This window comes from Gopherus evgoodei, chromosome 2 (assembly GCF_007399415.2).
Source record: "Gopherus evgoodei ecotype Sinaloan lineage chromosome 2, rGopEvg1_v1.p, whole genome shotgun sequence".
Lineage (NCBI taxonomy): Eukaryota > Metazoa > Chordata > Testudines > Testudinidae > Gopherus > Gopherus evgoodei.
In genome coordinates, this window is record NC_044323.1 from 142394474 (window position 1) to 142413843 (window position 19370).

Here is a 19370-nt window from a genome sequence, read left to right on the forward strand (position 1 = left end):
CTCCCTTGCTGGACAATGGCTGGTGATGGCTTGTTTGACACCCCACCCTGGCGTTGGTTAATTTCCTTGCTGTTGCTTCTCGGGAGCTAAGATCTGGCTGATTCCCCAAGTTACAGCATGTTTTAGTGACCATCATACAACACAATTCTCATAACTTCATATGCATTAATGATACACATATATGGATAGAGAAATTACTTTCAGCAGATCATAACCTTTCCCCTGATACCTTACAAGGTATGCTTTATATGTAAGATCACTATTACATGAAAATGAGGAATATGGAGGTTACAGCAGCAAAGAGTCCTGTGGCACCTTATAGACTAACAGACGTTTTGGAGCATGAGCTTTCGTGGGTGAATACCCACTTCGTCAGATGCATGCATGCATCTGACGAAGTGGGTATTCACCCACGAAAGCTCATGCTCCAAAACGTCTGTTAGTCTATAAGGTGCCACAGGACTCTTTGCTGATTTTTCAGATCCAGACTAACACGGCTACCCCTCTGATACATGGGGGTTACAGTACGCTTCCCCAAGGTATAGAATGTCACACATACATCTTTAGTCAGGGGCTCACACAGTTTCATGGCCGGCCAGAAGAGATTCATATGCAGATTTGTTGCTGAATATAAGTCAACTAGCTGCTTGTTTCTTAAAAATTACATGGTATATTCTCCCCTCCATATTGTTATGTTTGTGCCAAAATACTATGAACAACCACACCTGAGATCAAAATCTTTTAGCTCATAGCAAGTGCTGAAATGAAAGCTGGGCTCACCCCTGGTTTGGCACCTCGTCCTGGTCACTGTGGTGATTAGCTCTCAAGGTTAATGCCTCCATCTGCAATTTGCATGCCATCACTCTGACTCTAGTCTGCAGCCCCTCTCACTCCAAGACCTGCAGCACCCTCTTTCTGAGTTAGCCCTCCAGCTAGGTCACTCAGTACTTCTCCTTCCAGGGTTCAGTCCACCAACAGTCCTAGGCATTTTTTCCCCATTTACTGCCTCCATGCCATTCCCTCAAAGGCTGATAGGGGAACCCAGGCCTGGCGTCTTCTCCAGGTCCCAGTCCAGGGCCCTTAGTTCAGCAGTTATAGGCCTCCTCTCTCTAACCTCACTGCTCCTTCCCTGGACTGCTTCCTCCTCTCTGGCTCCCCTTCTCTCTCTGGGTGTCCCAGCTCCAAGAACCCTCTTCACAGAGAATGATAGCCCTTTCTCAGCAGCTATTCCAGAAGTCAGCTTCCTGACTCTATGAGCCCACCTGTTCCTGCACAGGTGAGTCTGTTCCTAGTTAGCTGCCTATAGCCAAAAGCTCCCCTGTTTGAAGCCTAATTAGCTGATTGGGCCCTCCTGGATGAATTCCACTCTTGCAAGGCTAGTGTGAGGATCTCATAATAGTACACTATCATACAGATGATGCTTGATATTTAGATGACTCAGGAATGGATTTCTTATAGAATGGCACAGATTCACTTCTGGTCCCACACCGGCTTCTGCTGCTATACACACTTGTGGCTTTAAATCTGCCAGTCATGAGACTGCTGCAGAATATAAGAAGATGAAATCTCCCCTCCTATGGTCTTTAAGCAGCCAGAATAACCCTAAGTGGTACTGGTTGGGAAGAGGGCTTAGATGCGGTAGCCTTAGAATGGAACACATCACCTCTGCAGTTTCTGTTGAGAAACAACTACAATTTAAAGTCACACTCCCTTGGTAGAAACCCAAGGGAAGAGCAGATAGCAAGACCATCAGACAGAAAAGAAATCAGCTGGTGCAGAGAGGTATAATTTACTCCTCCCTCTGCCAATATGCTTGAGTCAAATGCTATCCATTCACTTTGAAATTCACTTTTTCCTCACAAAAACTTCTTTCCATGTGCCAGAAATTCTCATTTCCATCTTTCATGTGCTCCCCCTTCCTTCCCTCTTCAAGTTAAATTAATGTATAGAAATCTCAAGACATATTAAGCAATATTATTCATGGACTGATACACAGAAGCAAGTTCCTCAGGGATATTGATTCCAAACCTGCTAGTTGTCTTGTTACAAGCTACTTAAAATTTCAAGCTAAATCCTTCATAAAAGATACAGTCAATCTTCCATTTGAGTTTGAAATATGTTCTGATGATTCTGCTTTTGGGTTGTTGGGTCCCATTCTCCCCTCCCTAGCTCCAAATTGCTAAGCCTTCTAAGAGGCAATGATGTTCACGTGATAACAAGCAAAATTATGTTTAGAAAGCAATGCTGACTATTACTTTATATACTGCATGAGATGTATCTAAACATTAGAAAGAAAAATTGCACACTTTTTGCTGATTTGTTATTTTAAATCACTTTTTAAAAAATTATAACTATACATAATTGAGGAGAAAGATTAAATGGAACTTTTTGCATCAACTGTGCTCTCTCTTTTTTATGCACATGCGTGCACACACATCTACACCCAGTTGAAATAGCAAATAAAAGCCTTAAAGAAAGGGACTCAATTCTCATTTTTCACTAACGTCCTTTTACACCGCTGTGGTAGTATAAAGGGCTACAAAATGAGCATAAATATGATTTGCAACCATTTTAAGGCCCTTTTACACTGTCAGAGTGACATAAGGGGGCCCTAATATAAACGAGCATTGAATCCTTGGAGTAAACAATCCAGTGAGATAATTTTGAACATGCACTTGTCACTAGACACAAAACTTGATGCACAAGGGACATCTTTAACAGGATATATGCTGCTAAAGGCCATTAAGAATATTTACATGAAAACATGTCGTGGTAATGGACAAATAAGGGATTTTTATCATTAGCAGTGGTTTTTAGACCTTATTTTCAAACTGATAAAAACTGGAAATGACTTTGAATCAAAGATCAGCTCAAACAAAATTAACCAAGACCCCACAGAAGTACCCATCCAGACTGTGAATTCTGTTAACACCTAGTCTCCAAAATCTGACTATCATACAAGGTTGATCCAATTGTATTTGATGCAGGATATACTGTACACGCGCACACACAACGGATTTGTCAGTCAAAACTCCCGTTGATTTTGAGGTCAATTTTTAACAATGACCAACAGCATTAACTAGATTTTTTTTAAAGAGAAGCCTAAAGATTTTTATTGTTTAAAAAGCTTTTTCTATTGAGCTTGGGAAGCTGAACCATGTCGTAAATTAACTTTAGTGGAACTCTATACTATGCCTTTCTTATTTTAAATTGCTTATGGTTATGACAAGGTTTTTATGTACTGGCAACACAGATCTAAATAGCATTAAATTTGTAAGCATGTTATACAACTGCAAGAGGAATAGTCTGAACCAGTGTTTCGCAACATTTTCAGGACTGCATCTGTTTATTCAAAATCAAATTTTTCCCCAACAGCCTTACTATAAAAGAAATAGTAAAAGTGTATCAGTTATAAGTCTATATAATTTATTTGATTTTTTCTGTATGCATGCATGTGTTTCAAATTGAGGCTAGAGAATACCTGATCTTGCAGGGTAAGGGAGTGAGATTTCCTTTTGCTTTAGGCTATAATACAAATTTCAATTACACATGACACCCTTCTCCCCACTCCTATTTCCTTTCATGACCCACGTGCCCTTTGGGATTCTAACCCATTGGTCAAGAAGCACTAGTCTATAGCATGATTTCTGTTTGCATAAATGTTTCAAAGTATCTCTATCCACAATAGAAACTGCAATCATGCTAACACTATGATAGCTACAACAGTGCTGAAAATGAATGTAGATAGATTCTGTTTGAGTTGGCAGAAGAAGCATGCTAAGTGATTTCCACCTCTGATACTTCTGCTACCACCTGTGGCCTCATGCAGAAATGTTTCCTTCTTCCAGACCAAGATCAGTACAGAAGAAGAAAAAAGAGGGTCCACTGCATAATTGGTTGTAACTCAGGCTGTGGTACAGGCTGACTCCAAGGTCATTCACTATTTGTCTAGTTTAACAAGATAATGTTTTCAATTAACATCAAAGGAACTGTTTAAAATGTTCACCTTATTTCTAGCCTGAATTTGCCTAGCTTCAGCTTCTAGCCACTGGATCTTGTTATGTAACATTGTCCCTGTAATTAGCTAAAGTAGCCCCTCACTTATATTGTTTTAAACAAGAAAAAGTAAACTTGTGATGACTGTAGAATACAATAAAGGTACTTATTTTTGGTCTATTTTATCAATGTGACTGTGACGGAGTGTGATTAATGGGTGACTTTTATAGGGATTGTGGTGTGAAAGACTCAGGAATTCTTCTGACAACATGCCACATACACTAAGTGTTGAATGTAGAAGTCACAGAGGACCTGGGGCAGCTCTCAATTAAAGGGATACAGTGAGTCAAGATAGAGCATATTGAAAACAAATACTCCTCATTAAAATTGCTAATAGAAAATTAGTCCATTGAAATGAAATATTTAATTTTTAAAAAATCTAAATTGACCTTTCATAATTTTTAAATAACTTGTGCACTTGTTCTGCTTCACTCAAGCTTGGCTGCTGGACTAGTCAGGTTCTCTCATCAGTTTCACTGTCTGATTTTTACACACCAGTACAATGTTGCAGTGTTTGGGCTTCCAGCCCCAGAAGAAAACATTCACTGGGCCCAGAGATGGGGCAGAATATACAATACCACTATTTTTTAGAATTGCATAGGAACAATCACCACCGGCAGCAATGTTGTTTATGGTATGTATTACAAATACTACCCAGAGGTAGCTGCATAGTGGTAAATGAAGCAATACCTAACCTAGCACAGAGTCTGTATAGCAGAGCTTTCTCAATGCAAGACACTTCAGACCTGAAGGTTGATAATTAAACTGTATCCTCAGTATAACAAACAATTTGGGGAATTTATGTAGCCCTAACTTGGTACGAGAATGTATTTTCTATAGCGATAATCCCTCTTTCCTGAACATGGAGCCTGGGGTCCTCTCCTAGCTGATGTACTGAGGATTGTCCATGCTGTGAGGTTTGTCAAAGACAGAACAGACGTAACTGGCTTCACAATTACTTGCTTCACTTTTAGCATGGCAGATAGGTGAGGATGGCTGTTGCGTGACACCATATTTGGACTGAAGATGAACCACCTAATCATGAACTAATGTAGTCACATTAAGCATGATACATTGCACTTTCATCCCTTACTATCAAGGGAACTACTCCTGTTCTTTTTATAAAGCTTCAGTAAGCAGCATCAAATGTGCTGAAATGCTGACACTTATTCATCCCTATTCCTCTTCAATAAGGGCCCAAATTCAACTTCCTATTAAGTCAATGGAGAGACACCCAGTGGTGAGCTGGAGCCGGTTCCCACCGGTTCTCAAGAACCGATTGCTAAAATTAGATATCCATGGAGAACCAGTTGTTAAAGGGCCAGGAGGTGGGCAAAGAACTCCGGTCTGTGGGCCGGACCATCCAGTTACTCCCAGGATTTCCAGCTGGGGATGCTGAGGCTCCCCCACTTCCTGCCAGCTGCAGCATGGCCAGCCCCTGGCACCAGCTGGGCAGCTCAGCTGAGCTCTGGAGTCATCCTGCTGCCACTTTTTGAGTGGCCTGGCAAGGTGGGGGTGGGGGGCGCTGCTGCAAGCTCCAGGGCTGGCCAGAGGGGAGGGGAAGGGGCAAGTGGGGCAATTGGCCCAGGCCCTCCAGGGGCCCTGGGCCCCACAAGGATGTCGCCCCCGGGTTCTCCACCACTTCCCCCACCCCACAGAGCCGCAGCATGGCCAGCAGCTGGGCAGCTCAGCTGAGCTCTGGGCTGCCGGCAAGGTAAGAGGGTGGGGGGCTGCGAGCTCCAGGGCTGCAGGGGGGGCAAGTGGGGCAATTTGCCCTGGGCCCCAGCCCCATGAGGATGTCGCCCCCCGGCCTCTCCCCCCCAGAGCTGCAGCATGGCCAGCAGCTGGGCAGCTCAGCCGAGCTTGGGAGTCCTCCTGCTGCCGGCAAGGTAAGGGGGGTCAGGGGGATGCGAGCTCCAGGGCTGCGGGGGGGGGGGAGGCAAGTGGGGCAATTTGCCCCAGGCCCTGCAGGGGCCTCCAGCCCCACGAGTATGTCTCCCCACGCCCTGGCCCCTCACGCACTCCTCCTCCCTCCCTTAAATCAGAACTTTTATAGGGAACTGGTTGATAAGATTTTGGCAGCTCATCACTGGAGATACCCCTGCCCCACTGACTTCAGAGCAAGCTGGATGAAGCCCTGAGACAGCGTACAAGTGACTGACAGAATAACAGACTGGACACTATTATTGTAATCACCTGTTTATGGGGAGGGGAGTAAACTTTTTTGCTCATTTCAATTGGGAAGAATTCCCTTTAGCACTGTTTGTTATAATGAAATTATATGGAATTATTCTAGGAGATACAGGTGAAAATCATCCCCTAGTGCTGCCATTCTCCCATGTGGCTGGTATTCTAGTCTCCATGGGCTGAAATAGCAGCCACAACCCCACTTGAATGGGGTGTTCGGGTGACTGGATATGAGGAAACACACATCCCAGGGCCCCTTCCCTGTTGAATCTCTTTTGATGGCCTTCAACATAAGTTTATGCACAGACTTGTTCCATGGCATCTAGAAGGTGCATAGGCACCCCATATAGTCACTCTACCTGCAATTCACCCTTTTGGTGCCTTTGTGCATGACTTACATGGTTCTGTAAGCTTTACCCTCTGTGCCATGTGTGAATTCCACTGTCTATGCTTTCAGGTAAGTCTGTTGCTAGCAAAAGCAAAAGCAAATCCCTAATATTTTATTTAGAATTCACACATGCCATTTCTTCTTCAAAGCCCTTTACACTCATTAACTATTGAAACAAGTATATCACACCACACCACACACCTTAAATAACTGTGTTTAAAATAAATAAATTACAAGTGTATTTAAAGTTTTAATTTAAAAAGAGCAAAGCAACTGCAGGACATTGATCCAGATTTCATAATTAAATTCACAGAGGAACTTCAATCCACACCTGCATTTACTTTATTTTTATTTTCTCTTTAATCTCTGTATATTTGAATTGAATAAAATTAAATTTAAATTTGAAGTGACACCCTACCAGCATAACTTCAGCCCCTGGCTCTGCTTTCCTCATGTGCTGATGGAGAGACTGTGATTCCTGAAAGTGTGCTCAGATTATTACAGATTATTACATTAAAAGCTGTACACTACTTTGGTTTTCTTTTCTTATTATAAATTTGACTAATTAAAATTCCTTGGGCAATATTCTGTTCTCAGTTTCATGCATGCATCCCCACTGAAGTCACTAATTAACATTTAACCAGATACCCAATAACTTCTCAGGAAAAGAAGGTAAGGAAGGGAGCAGGAGGAGGAAATGAAAGGGCTGGAAACCTCAAATGAAAGGAGGATTAATCAATGCAAATAAATAACATGGGTGTAACTGATGGCTGAATTTGAGCTTTCTTCTTTTTCTAACTTTTATGACTTCACATTCATAATAAGCTTGGCGTTTCTTTTTAAAGGGCAAAATAAAAATGATAAACTGCTTAGTTATGATCTCACTTGAATATTCCACTGTGGTTATTATTGTGGTGCAAGATACTAGGCAGGTGGGTGGTGGAATGTCTGTTAAGTACGTACCCTGGTAAAAAACAATGATCCATAATTCCTTAACATTTGTAACAGTGGAACTGTCATGTAGGTAGGGTACAGGCATTTTTATCTCTGTCCCACCTAGCCTTAAGTCAAGGTAGTTAAAAATACTTACCCCATCTTACAGTACAGATACCACCATTGCTATCACAAGCAAAGCTGTTTTGGTAGAGCATTGCAGATCTGAATTTTGCTAGCGTAGACATAGCTTAATCAAATCATACTTTCACTATGCAAACTATGGCTACACTGCAATCTGAGGTGTCGTGCAGTTTGGGTAGCCATACCCAAGCTAGTTTCTAATCTAGTTACCATGCTAAAAGTAGCAGTGAAGGTGCAGTGACATGGGTTTCAATGCAGGCTGTAAAAGCCCATTTGATCTACATGGGTCTGTACTTGTGATGCTAGTCCATGCTGCTGCTTCTTCACTGTTATTCTTAGTGAACTAGCTAGGTTAAAGCTAGTGCTAGTACACCTACCCAAGCTATAGTTGTACCTTGGCAGTATAGACATAGCCTGACATTATGAGCCCCATGCAAAACATCCGCCATCAAGCTGAGTCCTTCCATTGACTTCAGTGGGCTTTGGATAAGGGCCTATAAGAGCTTTTTACTGTACATGCAGGAAAAGTATTTTTCACATTTTTACTAGCATTAGGAGTACCTCAGAAGGTTCAGAGTTTGGATTTGAATCAGATAAGGCCTCAGGAGTCTGAAAGTTAATCCAAACCTTATCTGACTCTGATGAGTTTTCAAAATCGAGTTTGAAATCTCATGAGAAAAAGGCTCCATCAAGAAGCTTTCCAATACTCTGCTTCCAGTCAGGCTTGGGGATACTGAAAAACACTCTTTGTTAGTGATATTTCAGCATTGTTGTTATTATTATTATTACTATTATTATTATTATTATTTGGCACCAGTCTCAGCTGGAAATGCAGATGAATGTGCAAATATCAGAGAATAAAACTAACCAAATATTTCAGACCTTTCCAAATATTTTGGATTTGTTTCAGGATTTATTTAAAGGATCTTTTACTTTTTGTTTCCTCATGACCTTGTCTGCCTATATCTAATTTGTACTGAATATTTAAGTATCTCTTTATTTTGTATTAAGATTGACTTTACATTAGTTTCAGAGGGGGTAGCCGTGTTAGTCTTTATCAATAAAAACAACGAGGAGTCCTTGTGGCACTTTAGAGACTAATAAATTTATTTGGGCATAAGTTTTTGTGGGCTATAATTCACTTCATCAGATGCATGGAGTGGAAAGTACAGTAAACAGGTATAATAACTATACAGCACATGAAAAGATGGGAGTTCCCCACTTGGTAAAGCAACTCCCGTCTTTTCATGTGCTGTATATTTATACCTGCTTACTCTTTTTACTACTCCATGCATCTGATGAAGTGGGTTATAGCCCATGAAAGCTTATGCCCCAATAAATTTGTTAGCTTCTAAGATGACACAAGGACTCCTCGTTGTTTTTACCTCCGTTTTATACTTATGTCCCATCACTGGGACTCAACAACCCTGTTTTGGCAATTTAGGTGATGGGTGTGTTCCATCTTTAGATTTTATAATTTAATAACAATGACAAATGAATTCTAATATATCCTTTAATGTATGAAATAGAAATAAATTCCCACACTGTAATAGGTTAGCAATTGGCCTGCCTCTTTGACTCAGTGGGAGGTCACTCTGCCTCATTGCATCACTGGGGCACTGCTCAATATCAGGGAACTAGCAAATCAAGTGCCAGGGCTTGAAGTCCTTTTGGCAGGGTAGGGTAGAGCAGCAAATAGTCTAAGGAATTGAGGCTCTCAGGCAGGGCATAGTCATAGGCAGTCTTTCTCCTGGCCTCCTGGCTCAGGCAGATGGCAGATACAGGCCTCTGGGCCTCAGGGGGTAAGTTGCCACACTAGGAGTGGGGCAGACTCAGGAGGTTGGGGAACCAAGGCCTACCCTACTCTACCGGTCCCAGACCAGGGCCCTGACAGTGTCAGAGGGCTCCACCACTAGATCAGTGGAGATCCCACCAAAACATGCCGACTTGGGTTCTGGCAGTTAAACAGGACCAAAGTCAGGTTTCCTTAGATACTTCCTAAAACAGTTTGGACAAGGGGTTGTGTAGTCCATGGGTCGTCTGTCTCATTGGACTGTTTGGTCACTGGCAATCTTAGTCACTATTCTCTGCTCTCAGCTTCCTCTGGGGTCAGGGTGCTTCTTGGTTCAGGACCAGAGCCCAGGGTCTGCAGCAGCCTTGGGACATCTGTCTCCTTTCAGTTTCAGGCTCAAATGAGCTAGAGACCCTGTCTTTTATACTTCCTGTCCCATCCCTTAGCTTCTGGCATGAGGGGCAGGCCACACCTGGCTCCACCCACAGGGGAGCAGAGTGGTCCCTCCCCCTCTGGCTCAGTGCAAGGCCACTCCCCCTCACTATACACACTTATAACTCTGCTATCCATCTGCTTTCCTATTGGTGTGATATGGATAAACACAAGCTTGCTAAGCATTCTACACTTCCATCTGTTAATAATTAACTCGTATACTACTGTCTCTCACACAGTGCCCTTAAAAGTGGCCCACAGCTTCCTGTTAGAAACCTAAATACAGTAACTCCTCACTTAACATTGTAGTTATGTTCCTGAAAAATGTGACTTTAAGTGAAACGATGGTAAGTGAATCCATTTTCCCCATAAGAATGAATGTAAATGGGAGGGGGGAGGGAATTAAGTTCCAGGGAATTTTTTTTCACCAGACAAAAATCTATATTTTATATACACACACACTATAAGTAAACAATTTAATACTGTACACAGCAATGATATTACACAGCAATGATGATTGTGAAGCTTGGTTGAGGTGGTGAAGTCAGAGGGTGGAAGAGGGTGGGATAGTCCCAGGGAATGCCTTACTGCTAAATGATGAACTAGCATTTGGCTGAGCCCTCAAGGGTTAACACGTTGTTAATATAGCCTCATTCTCTACAAGGCAGCACAAATGGAGGGAGGGGAGACAGATTGGCAGACAGAAACAGAGACACATACCCTGTGTGTGTGGGGAAGAGAGAGAGAGAGATGTGCATTGCCCCTTTAAGTACTCTGACACCACTCTAAGTACATTGCCTTTAAAAAGATCAGGAAGTTGAGACAGCAGCTGCGGCCAGCAAGCGCTCTCCATCCTGAATCCTATCATGTCCCCATCCTGCTCTATGTGGAGAAGAGGTAAGCGAGGGGCAGGAGTAGGGGGGAGGAGGACACCCTGACATTAGCCCCCCTTTCTTCTGCCCTTCCCTGCATAGCAAGCAAGAAGCTCCCAGAAGCAACTCCAAGGCATAGGGCAGGAGCAGCACATGGCAGTGGTGGGAGGGACAGCTGAACTACTGGCAATTGATAGCCTGCTGGGTGTCTGCCGCACAGGGAACTTAGGGGAGCGAGGAGCCAACAGGGGGGCTGCCGGTCCACCCTGGTTCCAAGCCCCCACCAGCAAGCTCCAATGAGGTGCTCTTTGTGCAAGCAGTGGACAAAGCAGGCGGCTGCCAAACAACTTATAAGGGAGCATCGCACAACTTTAAATGAGCATGTTCCCTAATTGATCAGCAATGTAACAATGTAACAACAAAACAACGTTAAGCAGGATGACTTTAAGTGAGGAGTTACTATAACTACATGCTCAAAACCACACAGAAATATCAAAATATGGAATCCAATGAAATATATCTCTATAGCCTGGGATTTACTAAACCGGATGTGGCTTGCAAATACCTATTATCATTCAGTCTGTCACAGTTGTTGGCATTTATCGTTATAGATGCATCCATTCTTACTGCTAGGATTGTATTGTATGTTCACTGATTCCACATGAAATCATATTCACTTACTTTCACTAAGTTTGCTTTGAATGTTTGATTGTGACCTACGTGGCAAAGTTGAAATGTAGCTTTCATTTGCAATTTTTTTAGTTTTACAGAATCTCACTGAATTATCTATGGTACCTGTAATAAAGCACTATTGTAAAATTATGTTTAATTAGTGTAGTAGTTATATTCAACAGTAAAATGAAAGCATCACTTGAAGATGTCATATGGTCCGCTTTATTTTCTAACAATCTGGAAATATGGATCAGAAAATAATGTTGCACTACAAATCTGAGATATATTAAGAGAGTTTTCTACTTTAGAGCTTATTCCCTCTCGAAAGAGGTGATGACGTTTGGAGTGGAGAACTAGCGTGGGCACTTTGTCATGAAAACAATCACCTTGGATGCTGAGTGAAACGTTTCAACATTTGCAGTAAATGAAGCATGGAACACATACTCTAAGGCATGACAGCCAAATTACTGGGTAGGTAAATATTCTGTCTTGGTGCCCTTTCGCTGCCATATACTGTTAAGCAGTGAAACTGTGGTTCTGCTGTGAAAAGTAACTATGAAAAATGGCAGCTTCCTGCTTCCTATGTTTTCAGAGTCACGCTTGGTCACCTTACCAACTAGATTAGAGTTCACTCCTGCTTGTTACCTTAATTTGTTCTGTACAGCTAACATAGCTATGGGAGTGAGAGCAGGAGCTTTACATCTCACAGACAGAATTGTTCACTAAGTGTCAGTAGCAGAATCTTAATGGTTGATGCATCCTGAAGAATAAAGATGATGGTATTGAAACTTAATTCACAATTCCATTCATGGTAATAATATCTCAGAAACAATAAATCAATATTATCTTCCTGCTTCTTATACCTTGCCTAGCACTGCAGCATTTTAGCATTTTAGATTAAATCTGCCCTTGATATTACAATGGTTCTTTTCATAATTTAGAGTTTATGAAAAAATAGTCAAAGAACAGCTAGAATAGTTCAAAGCCTGTGCTAAATGTGAGGAAAAAATGGAAACAACATAAGAAGGAAGAGCTATGGGGTTCTAGAAGGAAAAGTTTCTCCAAATACACATCAAGCTGGCAGTGCAGCTGCTTAGTTCCTGCCATCTGGGTGTGTCTAATTAGAAACTACCTAGAATAGGCTCTCACAGAGCTATTAAAGGAAGTTCCACAGCAGATATTGCTTTGAATCCCTGAGGACTCAAAGATAAGGCTGCAAGAACTTGTGGATCACTGAGCATTGGGAATATCATATCACCTATCATGGGGCTGTTGTACAATGCAATGTTCCTAAAAGAGCTAAATATCACTTGTGTTTAGAATTTACATGAAACCCTACAGGGAGTGATGATTACAGAGAAGAGTGAATACAAAGAAAGTGAAACAACATACATACAGCTTCACGCTGCTAATGCAGACGCACCACAGTTTAGGCTGAAGTGTTTTTTTTTCCCCTTCCTTCGAAACCTGATTTTCAGCTTTTAAGATCTCCATTTCAAATCCGATTGAGCTAACACTGAATTCATGTACTTAATTTCAAACCTTTATTTAAAAAAAAAACCACCCTAAAATAATTTTGAAAGGTTAAATAATGTTTAGGTCTGCATCAGGCTAAAAAAGGTTACTTTTTCCTCATTCTCTAGCTAAAAATGGGCTATTTTTTTTATTATTATTAAATGTGCCAAGCTTGTCTGGACTAGTACTTTCATAGTTATTTGGATATAGTGCGTAAGTACTTAGGGCCCCCGGCATGACTATACACGGGGCAGCTACCTCGTCCCACACCCCATGCCACCATGGCTATGTTTCTATTTTTAGCATGACAGCTTGATCAAAGCCGGGGCCTGTATGTCTACCTGATCTAGAGATTACACCTCCAGCTTGAAGTGTAGACATACCCTAAAACTAAGTCTATCCTTGCAGCAGAATGTAGAGTACAGATATTGCATCTGTACTAACTAGGCATGCAAACAGCAGTGTAGATGGTGAGGCACTGCTTAGAAGAGTAGAATACAGACACACCAGCACCCTAGGTTCTCTACATGTCAGAACCCTACATGGCTTTCTACACACCCAAGCAGTGCCTCTCGTGTGAACACTTATTTTTAGAAGTATAGTCTCCCACTGTCTCCTCACTGCCAGAACCTTTCCCTGGCAGATGGGAAAAGCTATGGCCAGGAGTGGGGAACTGCTGCTGTCACTGTATTTTTATTCTCTATTTCTGAAGCCCCAAATAAATTTATATATATATAATTCACAGTTAAAAGGTGGTCTTATTGTGTTTTTTACAGTAGTCTTATGAAAGGCATCCTCAATAATGAGTAATATTATATGACTCAGAAAGCAATATGATTTCTTTCACCAATCTGGCCTGTTCCTCTTAAAATCCAGTACAAGAACTTTTTAATACCACCAGCAGCCATTTACAGGCTCCAGTAATTCGGTGGCAATTACAGACACCTGGAAGTTTAATTGACAGGCCTTTGGACCAATGGCATAGTTAATTGCCACTTCTTAAAAGACCCCAAATTAGCATAATCCACTGTTGTGAGTAAATTTGGAGATGAAATGAGTTTAGGGCCTCAACTTAATCTGCAGAGGAAAGGTGTCCCTAATCACAAATTTGATCAGAGTGTGTTATGATTTTATTAGAGTTAAGCATGATGGAGAGCTTATGTTTAGGATATGCGCAAGATTGAAATAGCATGCTTGTTGCAGGAGGGGACCAGAAAATGTGTTGGCAAAACAGCATGGGAGAGATTGCAATGCACCTATCTTTTGGAATGCTGTTCCTTGCAAATGCTGCAGGGCTGGCCGGAGGGGTGGCGGGTGGGCAAGCGGGGCAATTTGCCCCAGGCCTCAGGGGCCTCACAAGCCCTGGCCTGGTTGTAGTCCAGGTTTTCGGCTGCATTTCGGTGGCGGGGGGGCCTTAGTTACTCTGGGTCTTCGGCAACATTTCGGCGGCGGAAGGCCATTCAGTCGCCTTCAGGGCTGCCAAAGATGCAGAGCGACTGAAGAGCCCCCTGCCACTGAAATGCCGCCAAAGACCCGGACAGCCGCTGGGTGAGTGCAAGCACTGCAGATCCCCCGCTTTGCCCCAGGCCCCCTGAAACCTCTGGGCAGCCCTGAAATGCTGTCAGTTTGGGTAGAGTAGAGCTTTCGGGAGTGAGGCAATTTTCTACTTTTTACTAAAGAAATAAAACTTCCCTCCACGCCACTACCTTATTCTGTCATTTAAAACATTAATAATACTTGGAAATTTTAAGGGAACAACACTGCTAATATAATTTGCATGCCAAATATATTTTAACACTAAAAAAGTTATACATATTATAGTGGGATCAGCAATAGCACATTCCAGTAATGATATGCCCCTACATCTGGGATCGATGGCTGGGAATCCTACACTTGAAAACATTCCTATAAACATGACACATTGTACATGGTCTTTTGCAAGCTCAGTCTCATGTCTGTTCTTTAGAACAATATTGTACCTGCAGAAAAATTTGTCCAACCTTTGTTCTGTGTTATAAGGGAGAGGTAACCATGGGATTAGATTGTTACCACCTATAAATACCCCATAGTACCTTCTCTCTGGAAGCCCCAGTTTCCTATAGCGCAGCTGAAGTGGTATTAGCACTACACACCTTGTTACATCTCAGCACAATGATTGATATCTTTGTGCCACCAAAAGGAGGACTGAAAGAAAGATAAATAGAATTTATGGGCACTTCTGAATGCCAAGAAGCTAATGCCTTGGAAACATTGCAAGACAATCTAGAGGTGTCAGAATGCATATGCTGCAGCATGGATGTGCAGCCTGCAAAAAATAAATGCAGTAGCAGAAATTGGCACCAGAAGGAACAGTGAACAAGGGTGAATGTGACAAAGTTCAGTTCATAAGTAATGCAGCTGCTCCAGGAAATAGGCCAACAGGCAAAGGAAATTATACATACTGGTCACTGCCAGGATATGAGATGACACTTGATGTGGTGAAAAAACAATGAAAAGTTACTGTGAACTTCTGCCTGAAAAACAGTGGCAAATCAGGAAGGCACCTTCAAGGACCCTCTACCCATAGACAGCCAATGGACAGAAGCAGTTTGGCATAGAAGATTGCATGTTACCAAGAGTCATAACTTGTAATTGCCTAGTAGTAAAGCAAAGGTGTGGAGACTGTTCCACTCTAAAGACAGTGAGATCTGGCAACATACTTCTGACACAGCTTCCATTATTTCAATAAAGGAAGGATTGAGGGAGAAATGGTGTAGCTGAGCGCAGATTTTGGTTCAATATTCTTAGTTTAATCAATGTGTCATCAGTTTGGATTCCTTTTATTCTACACTTATTCTGAGGTCTTGATTCAGCACAGCACTTACACAGATGCTTAAATCCCACTGACTTTAGGGGGACTTAGGCATGTAATTAAAATTGAAGTTAAACATGCTTAAGTTCTATTGTGAATAGTGATCAACTTAAATATGTTCTTAAAAGTAAAGTATATGCTTAATTTATTTGCTGAATTGTAGGGATATTTGGGAAAGACTGAAAGTGTGCAAAAGAAGGAATATTTGGTAATGTTTTCAGATATGCTAAGTGATTTAGGCACCTAAATCCCAATGAAACTCAGACACACAGGTAATTTAGGTGCTTTTGAAAATGTTGCCTATTGTCCTGTCAGCACATGGGAAATCTAAGTGTACAACTCCTATTGACTTTACAATAGCTACCTACATAAAATCACCAAATAGAAATGGAAGAATACTCCTTTTATGAAAATATAGAGCTGAGAAATTCTGAAATTTCCCTACCCCCATGGAAAATTTCAATAGCATTTTCAGTGAAAACTTCCATGGACAATATCAACTTTTTGGCAAAAAATTAAACACTGAAAATATTCAGCTGAAAATGTGTGATCTGGAAATGCCACTGTAGTACCTCATGGGACTTATTATTCAGCTGCCTCATGCCTCCATTCTTATCTATGGGCTGTGGTCCCAGGTTGGACTATGTCTCCCATGATGCACCACGGTCTCCCCTCTTGATAAGCTACCATGGTACATAATGGAATTGTAACTCTAGTGCATCATGGGGGATTTAGTCCAGCTAGGGAACCCAGCCCACAGAGACAAATGGGATCATGAGAGTCCAAAAATATGACTCCCCTGGGTCACTATGGCTTAATTGAAACTGTTGGTCAAAACTTTTTGCTTTTCAGCTGTTCATTTTTTTTTCCTAACAAAAAGTCAGAATGAATTTTCTGCAGAAATCATACTTTCCTTGAAAAATTTAATTTAGCTGAAACCCCACATTTCTGTCACAAATCAGTTTAAATGGAAAATATTTGACTAGCCCTATGTAAATAGCTGTGGAATGTCAGAAGCCCAAACACTAAGATGGTGAAATAAGATATAACTCAGGATACCTGAAGAAGAAAGATATCTGCTATGGAGTGAAGCCCGAAGCCCCATATTTGGTATCAGCATATCACATAATGAAATCTCAAATCCAGGTATCAAAAAGTTAAACTTACTACAAAAACACAAATGCACAAGAGCATTTTAGTTTCTATAGTCTAGATTATAATGATGTGATTTAAAAAGCATTCCTATAACTCAAGATTTCTCAAACAGGGGTCGCTGCTTGTGTAGAGAAAGCCCCTGGCGGGCCGCACCGGTGTGTTTACCTGCCCCATCCAGAGGTCTGGCCAATCTCGGCTCCCACTGGCTGTGGATCACTGCTCTGGGCCAATGGCAGCGATCCGCAGCATGTGGGAGCCGCGATTGGCCGGACCTGCGGATGGGGCAGGTAAACACACCGGCCCGGCCCGCCAGGGGCTTTCCCTATACAAGCGGCGACCCCTGTTTGAGAAACCCTTCTATAACTTGTCCAGCCTTCTTCTTGATGATAGAAATACATATATAAAATGTTATGTTTGCTGTTCTCCATCAAAGAAATCTCACGACAGGGAATCAGAATTTTGCTAACAAAACCTGTGAAGAAGAAAAACGGAAGTGTGACCCCTGAAGATCCATGACAGTAAAAAAGAAGTGCTGTCACAGACTTTTATTTGTGTCTGCCTCTTACCATAGGAGAGAAACTGAAACATACTGTGACGCTGACAGAGACGGCTGTTGCTGCAAGACAGAAGAATTTTGGAGCACAGCAACTGTAGGTAATGTTGAAAAACAACCATGATAAGGTGAGATCCTCCAAACCTGCTATCTAGTTACTTATATGGAACTTATCACTGCCAGATCTGAGCCATTCAGCATCTTTAATGGATTTTATTCTCACAACTCCTGTTAGGTAGGGAAGTGAATTGCCCACTTTACAGAGAGGTGACTGAATTCCAGGGTAAATTATGTGATTTTCCCAAAGTCACACAAGAAGTATGTGGCTGAAACCAGATATCCTTCCTACCCTTCTCCAAATAAATTCTATATATAAAGTATAAACTTATACATCCATGGAGTTTGCCTTTATTGGTAGCTCATATAATAACTTAAGCTGATCAAATATAAGCATTTAAGAAGTTCCAGAGGTAATGGTAATATTTTGACATTTGTCTTCATCTCCAATGGAGATGAAATGTCACAATATTAAAGTTTTTTTACTGAATGAAAAATTCCTAAAAAAATATTTTGATTCAAAATGTCTAAATATTTCATTATGAGTCAGTCCGATTTTGAACTACATCTACCTGAGTTACCATGCCTCATGGGAGTTGCAGTTCAGGTGTCTCATTTCCTCATTATCTCCTAAGGGCAAGACTCTCTGGCCAGATTACATTTCCCATGATGAACTGCATTCATAGGACTCCCAGGATGAACTTTGGCAGCTCAGCAAGAAGAGTGAGTAATGGAAAATATAGTCCTGCAGGGAAATCCATCCCATCAGGCATCAGATGACTGATCTACAATCCCTAAGGCGATGAAATGTCAAAGCAGCTCAGGGGGACACAGATTAATGTCAACCCAATCTGAAAAAAAACATTTTGTTTTAATTTTCCCAAATTAAAAAAAAAAAGAAAATTTGCATTTTCCATGGAAAATTTTGAATCAGTGGAAACTAAATTTTCTGTCAAAAAACATTTTGATGGAAAAATTCTTACAAGCCCTAATAACAACAGACCATGAAGTTCAGCCTAAACGTACTTCTGAAGCCTGACTGTTCCTGAAGTTTCCTACAGGACTTCTCTATCTTTGGCCTTTGTTCCTTTTGACCACAGGACCACACCCAACTGTTCTGGTGGTAGGAACAGGTTTGCACTGGACATAATGAGTCAGCAAAACGTTTTGCTATCTTTATGCTGGATTTTAACTAGCTAAAAGGGAGGGTCAACAGAAGAGACTGACATCCCCATACAAGGACCATTTGTTTTGGGTAACCATACTCTTGTTGCCGCATAAAATAAGAACGCATATCTGGCCTCAAGCAAAACATTTAAGTACACTCCTATTCAGAAAATTACTAAGAACATTCTTAAACCCACTGAAATCAATGTGATTTAAGGAATGGACTGTTGAATCAGGTCTTAAAGATTAAATGTGAACAAAAGTCATCAGAATTTATTGTTAGAATGATTTAAAGATGTGTGATTATGTAACAGGTAGTTCTGTCCCCTTTACACTGCTCTTGCCTGTCTTACTTTTGCCTCTTTCTGGCTCTGCTTCCTACTCTCCCTCTACTGACTAAGGGCAGAACATGCAGCTGGGAATTTCTGAGATCAAATCCCAGCTCTGGCACTGATTTCCCCTCTACAGAACTGGGTAAGTCACATATCGGCTTCAGTTTCCCCATCTATGAAATGGAGGCAAAAATACTTATCTACCTCTCAAGGTCATTGTTGTGCTATAGAAGGATGACATTTTTTTTTATTAACAATAATTAT

At 41.5% G+C, this 19370-nt stretch overlaps 1 protein-coding gene and 1 long non-coding RNA gene across 3 annotated transcripts in view; one reads left to right on the forward strand and one right to left on the reverse strand.

Annotated features, from left to right (window-relative positions):
• Positions 1-19370, reverse strand: part of CDH12 (cadherin 12) — a 623017-nt gene that overhangs the window by 128291 nt on the left and 475356 nt on the right. The gene's annotated exons all lie outside the window — the stretch shown is intronic.
• Positions 17575-19248, forward strand: LOC115646187. The gene is made up of 3 exons (XR_003998962.1): positions 17575-17678; positions 18243-18330; positions 19176-19248. It is a non-coding gene; the product is annotated as an uncharacterized LOC115646187 (long non-coding RNA).